The sequence below is a fragment of the Equus przewalskii genome, chromosome 6 (assembly GCF_037783145.1).
Source record: "Equus przewalskii isolate Varuska chromosome 6, EquPr2, whole genome shotgun sequence".
In the NCBI taxonomy this organism is placed as follows: Eukaryota; Metazoa; Chordata; class Mammalia; order Perissodactyla; family Equidae; genus Equus; species Equus przewalskii.
The window spans coordinates 75,392,078-75,401,152 of NC_091836.1; the positions used below are offsets into that span (position 1 = coordinate 75,392,078).

The window sequence follows — 9,075 nt, forward strand, 5'->3', positions numbered from 1 at the left end:
TCTAAACTCAGATAAATCATTTAACTTCTATGAGCCTTAATTTCCTCAAATTCAAAAAAGGCCTTTCAAAGGTATTTTTGTGAGAACATCTAAACCCTATACAAAACAAAACCATCATGATAATTCTTGTTTTGACTCTTTTTATTCCCTAGAAGACCTCCAAGAAAGGCTATATCTATTCTGTCCTTAGTGTTTGCCTTCTGAGAAATCAGGCTATTCATAATGATTGTGTCTCCTGCTTTTTGTCCACGTCCTCTTGCTCCATGTAAAAAAAACACCATTGAGTGACATGGAGCCAGTAACTGATTCCCCTCTGAGTCTATTTTTTTCCTGCTGTAATCTTCGTTTTAGGGCTTATTTTGGCCACCTCAGTTACTTTTTAAGAACATTTTCCAGGTACAAAAGAGACATGGAGGACTATCACAATCAAAGGGAATATGAGTGAATCATATCTTTAAATTAAATCTGAATCTCAGCTGAACACTTAACCAAGCTTCCTTCTTGTTTTCCTTTATCTACAGACACTAAGGATTAAGATGCTCCAAGTTATGAATATCTCCCAGAGTATAACCAATAACTCAAGACTTCAAGTGTCTAAGTTCATCCTGAGGGGATTCCCAGGCATTCAGGAGTGGCAACACTAGCTCTTCTCGCCCCTGGCTCTGATCTGTGTCTTAGCTCTTGATGCCGATCTCCTCATCATGATCACCATTCACCATGAGTTTAACCTGCACAAGCCCATGAATTAGTTCCTTAGTATCTTGGCTGTAGTGGACATTGGCTTGGCTACTACCATCATGCCCAAGATTCTGGCTGTCTTTTGGTTTGATGACAAGGCCATCAGCCTCCCTGAGTGCTATGCTCAAACATATGCTGTTCACTGTTTTATTAGCATGGAGTCAGGCATCTTCCTCTGCTTGACTGTGGATAGATATGTAGTCATCTGCCCCCGACTTCAACACACCTCCATAGTTACTGAAGCTTTTGTGGTTAAAGCCATAGTACTCATGGTACTTAAGAATGTCCTATTGACCATCCGAGTGCCTGTACTGGCTGCCCGGAGACACTGCTGCCCCAAAAATGAAATTGAGCACTGCATGTGCTCTAACCCAGAGGTCACTGGCTTGCCTGTGATGACATCACCATTGATAGGTTTTTATCAGTTGGCTTTGACATGGGTCCTTCATGGAAGTGACATGGCTCCAGTCCTTATTTCCTATGTTCTGATCTTTTGCGCTGTGCTGAGACAACTCTGCTGAGGCAATAGTCAAGGCTCTGAGCACCTGTAGTTCTCATCTCATCATCATCTTCTTCTGTGCAACTATTATTGAAGTATCTATAGCCCCCCTGGCAGGAAAAGTACCTCCTGTCTTCCCTTCTTAATGTACTTAATATTGTCATCCCTCTAGCCGTTTACCCCATGATATATGCTCTTAGAGACCAGGAGCTCAGAGTGGGCTTCCAGAGGGTGCTTGGTTTAGATGGGAATATGTCCCGGAAGTGACACAAACTTAAAGAATGAGTTATGAGGTACTACAAAAGACCACAGGTTTTGAAACCCAACAGACTGAGGTTGGAATCTGATTTCCATCTTTCATTAGCTAAATATAATTTGTTAGATCCAGATGTTGGGTTTATCAAACACTGACTTCAGAGCAACTATTGTAAAGATACTCAAAGAATTAAAGAGTACTATGCTTAAAAAATTAAAGAAAAATATGAGGAAAATGACTCCACAAGCAGAGAATCTATTGAGACAGAAACTGTATAAAAGAACCAAATGGAAATTCTGAGGTTGAAAAGTATGATAACAAAAAAAGTCACCAGAGAGGTTCAACAGCAGGTCTGAGGTGGCAGAGGAAAGAATCAGTGAGCTCGAGAATAAATAAATAGAAAGTATACAATCCTTAAAGATAAAGGAGGGGCTGGCCCCATGGCTGAGTGGTTATGTTCCCACGCTCTGCTTCAGTGGCCCAGGGTTTCACCAGTTCGGATCCTGGGTGCAAACATGTCACCGCTCATCAAGCCATGTTGAGGTGGCATCCCACATAGCACAGCCAGAGGGACCTACAACTAGAATATACAACTATGTACTGGGGGATTTGGGGAGAAGAAGAAGAAAAAGAAAAAGAAGAAGATCAGCAACAGCTGTTAGCTCAGGTGCCAATCTTTAAAAAAAAAAAAAAGATAAAGGAAAAATGAAGAGAGATTCAGAGACCTGTGATACAACATCAAAAATACCAACACATGTGTAATTAAACTCTCAGAAGAAGAGAGAGCAAGAAAAGAGTAGAAAAATATTTTGAGGAAATGTTGGTCAAAGTATTTGAAGATAAAAACATCAATCTACATATCAAGAAGTTCAAAGAGTCCCAACTAGGATAAAAACAGAGATCTACATCTACATATAGAGGAGTCAGTCTACTAAAGACAAAAACAAAGAAAAAGATCTTTAAAGAAATAAAAGAAAAAACTCACAATAAACACACATTACAATTAATAATGACTTCTCATCAGAAATAACGCAGGCCAGAGGGAATAGAATGACATATTCCAAGTTCTAGAAGTTCTTGGTGTCAACCAAGAATTCTAAATCCAACAAAATTATCTCTCAAAATGAAGACAAAATAAAAACTATTGTAGACAGAGAAAAAGAACACAGGAAATTCATTGCCAGCAGACTTGCCTTACAAGAAATACAGTCATATGTTGCTTAACAATGAAGATATGTTCTGATAAAATGCAGTGTTAGGTGATCTTGTCATTGTGCAAACTTCATAGAGTGTACTTCTGCAAACCAAATGGTATAGCCTACTACACACCTAAGCTATATGGTACTAATCTTAAGGGACCACTATTGTATATGTGGCCTGTCATTAACCAGAACATCATTATGTGGTGCATGAGTGTACTAAAGAAAATCATTCTGGAGGGAGGGAAATAACACGAGACAGCACATTGAAACCATAGGAAGAAATGAAGAGCACTCAAAATGTTAAATATAAAAGACTATATATAGATATAGTTTTCTCTTTTTCTTTTAAAATTTCTTTAAAAGGCATAGGATTATATAGAAACACTGCACTGGTGGGTTTATAACACATATAGATATAATATATTTATTTGACAGTAATAGCAAAGAAGGAGGAAAGGTAGATACATTGGAACCAAGATCTTATATCTTATCAGAATTAAGTTTGTATTCATCTAAATTAAATCATGATTTTAAAAAAAGAGGTGCACCCATAAAGCAATATCTAAGAAAATAACTAAAACATAGTTTAAAAATCAACAGAAGGCTTAAAATAGTACACTAAAAATATTTATTTCATGCAAGATAAGTAAAATAGTAGTAACAGAGAAACAAAACACCGAGGAACAGACATACAGAAAGCAAAAACCAAACTGGCAGGTATAAATCCAAACATATAAACAATAACATCAAAAGTGCATGGACTAAACACTCCAATCAAAAGTACTTCAAGGAACCGGCCCTGTGGCCAAGTGGTTAACTTCACACGCTCCACTTCGGCGGCCCAGGGTTTCGCTGGTTCGGATCCTGGGCGGACATGGCACCGCTGATCAGGTCATGTTGAGGAGGCATCCCATATAGCACAACCAGAGGCACTCACAACTAGAATATACAACTATGTACTGGGAGGCTTTAGGGAAAAGAAAAAAAAAAAGATTGGCAACAGATGTTAGCGCAGGTGCCAATCTTTAAAAAAAAGAAAGTACTTTGAAAAGTACAAATAGTTTGAAAGATGAAAGCTAAAATATGTAAGCTATGCAAACAAAAATATAAGAGTGCTGGAGTGACTATATTAATATCAGATAAAATCAACTTTAAGACATGAGATATTTCTAGTTATTTAATAATGCTAAAAGGGTCAATATATTAGAAAGATGTAACAACTATAAATGTATAGGCAGCTATCAATACAGCCCCAAAATGTATGAAGTAAAATCTGACATAATTGAGAGAAGGAAGAGCTCAACAATAAGAGTGGGGATTTTAATATGCCACTCTCAATAACTGATAGAATAACTAGACAGAATAACAGCAAGAATATAGAAGGCTTGAACACACTATCAACCAGTTTGATCTAATTGACATTTATAGAACACTTAACCCAATGACAGCAGAATACATATCTTTTCAAGTACACTTGGATATTTCTCCTGGATAGATTATATACGATATGATAAAAACAAGTCTCAACAAATTTTAAAAGATTAAAATCATACAAAATATGTGTTCTGATCTCAACAAAATTAAATTAGAAATTCACAACAAGAAGAAATTTGAAAAGTCCCCAAATGTTTAATGTTTAGAAATAAAACAAAACACTTCTAAATAAACCATGGGTAAAGAAGAAATTATAAGGGAAATTAGAAAATATTTTAAACTAAATGAGAATCTAAATGCAACATATCAAAATTTATGGAATACATCTGAAGCACTGCGGAGATGGAAAATTATAGCTTTAAATACCTGTATTAGAAAAGAAGAAAAATCTCAAATCCATAATCTAAGCTATTTTAAGAAATAGAAGAATTAAAACCAGTGCAAGCAGAGAAACTAATAAAAACAGAACCAAAATTAATGAAATAGAAAACAAAAAAATAAAGAAAACCAGTAATTTACACTAAATATTTATTTAAAGTAAATAATCTGTTAAAAAAGCAAAATTTTATTTAGAAAAATGTTCATTGCATCATTACTCATAAAATAAAATGAAGTTCATAAAAAGTATGTCTATAAAACTTTGTAATTATAGGGGAAAATTCTCATGAAATAATAATTTGAAAAAGAAAACAATAAAGTATCTTCAACAAGATATCTCCTTATCCTCTCTCTCCTCTCTCTTTCTCTCTCATATTACAGTACATTTCTCAGTTAATTAAAGCACCTAAAGATGAAGATCATGTTTTGGGTGTGCTGTCTAGGAAACACCTCAGATGGATAAAGCAACTGAGGACAAAGCTCAAATTAAAGCAGGTACCTTCCCACTAAAGCATCATAGTCCCAAATTAGCTTCCATTTTGTTCACAGAGATGTACATGGAAATGACAAAGGGAAAAATAAACAAAATTTAAGTATTATGTCTTTCAAAGATTTAGGAGCGTATTTACCGGTACATAAGTGGAACCAAATAAATGAGAAGAATACGAGTTTTTCAACATATATCACAAAGAAACCAAGAGCTCAGCTAACTCTTGACTATTCAAGAGTTAACATATGTCTTGGTACCTAACCTTTCAGCACCAGGAAGTGGACTGAGAAAGCTATACTGTCCCCAAGAAGGACATATTCTCCAAAGCCCATTTTAGATATAGGCCCAAGAAGATAAAGGAAAAAGAAGCAGCTTTCAGAAAAGCTTTCATGGGTCACAGAGAGAAATGGACAAGAGAGTTTCTGAGAGAGTCTAATCAAGAAACTTCTCCAAAACTTCCCAATGTCTGCCCAATGGAGATTGCAAAATTGTTATGAATTAATGAATGTTGAATGTCTCATGTTCTTCATTTTTCCAAGTGGGAGAAGCTATTGTTGTTAAACATCTCTGTTACACTACTATATTTTTAATAGGAGGGTGAAGAGTAAGCAGATAAATGTTTTTTAAGTCATAGGTCTCTAGACCAAGAAGAGCCCCAACCAAATCTCATAGAGACGTTCTTGTATATCACCTGAAGATCCTACACTTTGAGCTGAGTAAAGTGCCTGGGGCTTCTGGGTCTCTCCTGTGGAGAGGATTTGTGCAAGTAGATACATGGGAAGAAGGGAAAAAAACATAGTAAGTGACCAAAAGCACAGATGGTGGCAGAACAATTAGCACTCATTGCAAATCCAGGAGCACTCTCACATTTCCCTCCTTCCCTTGCAGTTGAGTTGGGACCATTTTAAGACAATACATTCAGCAATGAAAACATGAACAAAAGTGATGAATCTCTTCAAGACCAAGGCAGTTAATAATTGGAGTGCCTCAGCTTCCCTCTCTTTCCCTGCTTTGGCAGCTCTGAAAAATGCATGTTGACATGACAGTTTCACAGAATGGAGGGATCCAGGATTCCTGAGTCACTAAATGGAGAACAGATCCTGTTGACACACACTGCACTTTAAATGAGAAAGGAATTAACTTTGTTTTGCTAATTCACTGAAATTAAGCAAAATTTAAGCTATCCTAATACAGACATGTTTATTTTGAGATGTCTACTAGACATACAACCAGATATGTCAAGAAACAGTTGATTATATGAATGTGGATCTCAAGGGAAAAGTCTAGGCTGGAGATATCAATTTGGAAGTCATCCTAATTTAGAAATGGTATTTTAAAGCCATACGACTGTCTCTAATTAGGAAAAAAAGTATAGATATGGAAGCTAACATAGAATCATAGAGTATTACCCTGTTTCATCTTTTTAACATCTGAATATTTGTGTGATATATCATATTTTCTATTACCAATGTGACCCCCATGCCTTGTTCTTTGTTCACGTGTCTAGCTTGAACAACTGGCTCTTTATGGGCAATGCCTGTGCCTGTGTCAATCTACCCATTTTCTGCATGAGTAAAGAGATTTTTTGAATATAATAATTGTGATAATTCCTTAAATATAAAATGTAATCAATATCAACCTTAGTCTGTCTCAACAGCTTAATACTTTTTAAAAAGCATTCTTTTATATTCATTACCTAATTTCATTCACACAACAAACTTATGGTTATGATGGCAACAGTGTTTCAGGTGGTGATGGTCACATACAGTCTTGGAAGGTAAGCAAGAGAAGGCAGAGGAGCCTCTGGAAGTATTGGAAAACTCGTTTATATCAAATCTAAAACATCCTCCTCAGGCAACAAACTTCAAATTAGAATTATAGCTAACACTGAGAGCTCACTAAATGCAGAGCATTATACCAAGTAGTTTACATATTTAATTTAATCCTTACAAAGACCTTTGAGCATAGGTACAAGTGGTTCCACTTTATAGGTTAAGACTAAATTTCTAAAAGGTAGGAATTTGCCAACGGTCAAAAATTAGAAAGTAAGGGAGCTAGGATATGAATTCAGATGCATTTTGTTTCAAAGCCCAAGTGCTTTCTGCTGCAATACGCTACAACACCTACACTTGGGAACTTGATTGGTAAGTTCTCTTTTCTCTTGCTAGTAAGAGAAAACTATGAAGGAACCATGGGCTTTCTCAAGATGTCCTACAATAGATATCATGTGAGCCATACTGTCCCTGATTTGCTTGGTCTTGAGTCCATAAATCATGGGATTAAGCATTGGGGGAATAGAGATTTTCAAGAAGAATGTAGACATGGCGAGGGATGTTCTTGCCAAATCGGTGGGTCAGGAAAGTGAAAAAGGATGGGATGAAGAAGAGAAGAATGACTCCAATGTGAGAATCACAGGTGTTGAAGGAAGTCTAAACACAGTTTGGAGGATCAAAGTCTAAGAAATACCAATGAGTGCAACATCTACCAAAACTGATGCCATTGGCACTGAGAAGCCATACCAGACGTTGACAGTGATGTCAGCACAGGCAAATCTGGCCACTCCAATGTGTTCACAGTACAAGGGTGGGATGATATTCATCCAACAGTATGGTAGCCTCTTCAACAGGAATATGAAAGGGAAAATGGTCCCAATGCTTCATCCCCAGATTGCAGGGGTCATTTTTACAATTTCTGTAGAAGTTGTACGTGGTTGTGTATCTCAAGGGAGTACAAATGGCCACATAGTCATCAAATGCCATGGCCAGAAGGATTCCTGACTCAGCCACAAAGACAACATGGATGAAAAACATCTGAGTGATGTATGCATCAAAGGCAATCTCTCAAGCATGGAACCACAAAATAGCCAGGGCCTTGGGCACAGTGGTGGTGGACAGCAGGATGTCCGTGCCATCCAGCATGGATAGGAAGACATACATGGGTCCATGGAGTGTGTGTTCATTGAGGACAACAAGGATGAGGACTCCATTTCCCAAGACTGCAGTGATGTACATGAGGAAGAAGGGGATGGAAAGTCAGGTGTCGTAGTTCTCCAGTCCTTGGATGCCATGTAAGATGAACACAGTGGGGTGAAAGGTGGTGAGGATAGCACCAGACATACCTGCTTTGATGTCTGTCTGCGAAGACTACAGAAAGTGAGAGTGAGTGGGCAGAACCAACTGTAAGTTTCACTAAAAGTTGAACATTAGATAATGAAATCAGTCACTAATGCCTTGACTTAAAGTATATAACATTATGCTTTCACTTCCTACATTATCGTTGCAAACATAAATACAAACGTAGGTTCCCACAACTCAGCAATGCCTAGAATCCATACATACCTCGCCATTCTCACTTACATACTCCTACTCAGGCTTCGGTCACCCCTCACCTGTTCTTCTGCAGTAGCATCCTCACTAATATGGTCTCCCTGTCTCCCAACTTCCCATCCTCAACCCCTCCACATGCATCAGCTATGTTGCAGCCTTGGTGGTATGCTGAAAACAAAAATCTTATTGTGTTTTCTCTTACAATTCTTACATAGCGATTTATTGATTACAAGATAAAAGCCCTAACTTCTCAAGCATGCCAAACCTTCCACAATCCTGCTGTTACTCCCTTCTCTAGCGTCAATCCCCTTTAGGCACTCTAATAAAGCTAAATTAGACTATGATCCATTCTCCACACAAAATCTGAGTTTTCCAACCTTCATGACTTTGCTCAAGCTTTTCTCTTAATCTGGAACATACTTTTCTACCTTTGGTGTTTGTTAAACTCCTGTTGATCTTCCAGTTCACAGTTTAAATATTTATCATCTGGGAAGACTTTCCCAGGTTCAAATTCTGGGTTTCCAACTGTCTGATTATTGACAAAAAGCTAATTTTTCACATCTCAAAAATTTAGCCTTATCTGTGAAAATAAACTATTATACCTATCTTGAAAGGATTTAATTAAATACTTTCTGTAAACTGCCTAGTATAGTGGCTGGCATAGAAACACTAAATAACTGCTAGTTATTATTATTCAGTGGATCAGTACAACTTAATAAAGAGCCCAGAAACTAACATATTTGGAATTTAAA

General features: G+C 37.1%; 1 pseudogene; it reads left to right on the forward strand.

Annotated features, from left to right (window-relative positions):
* The first annotated feature begins 548 nt into the window (after positions 1–548).
* Positions 549–1,504, forward strand: LOC139084327 (olfactory receptor 56B4-like; annotated as a pseudogene).
* Positions 1,505–9,075: the final 7,571 nt, after the last annotated feature.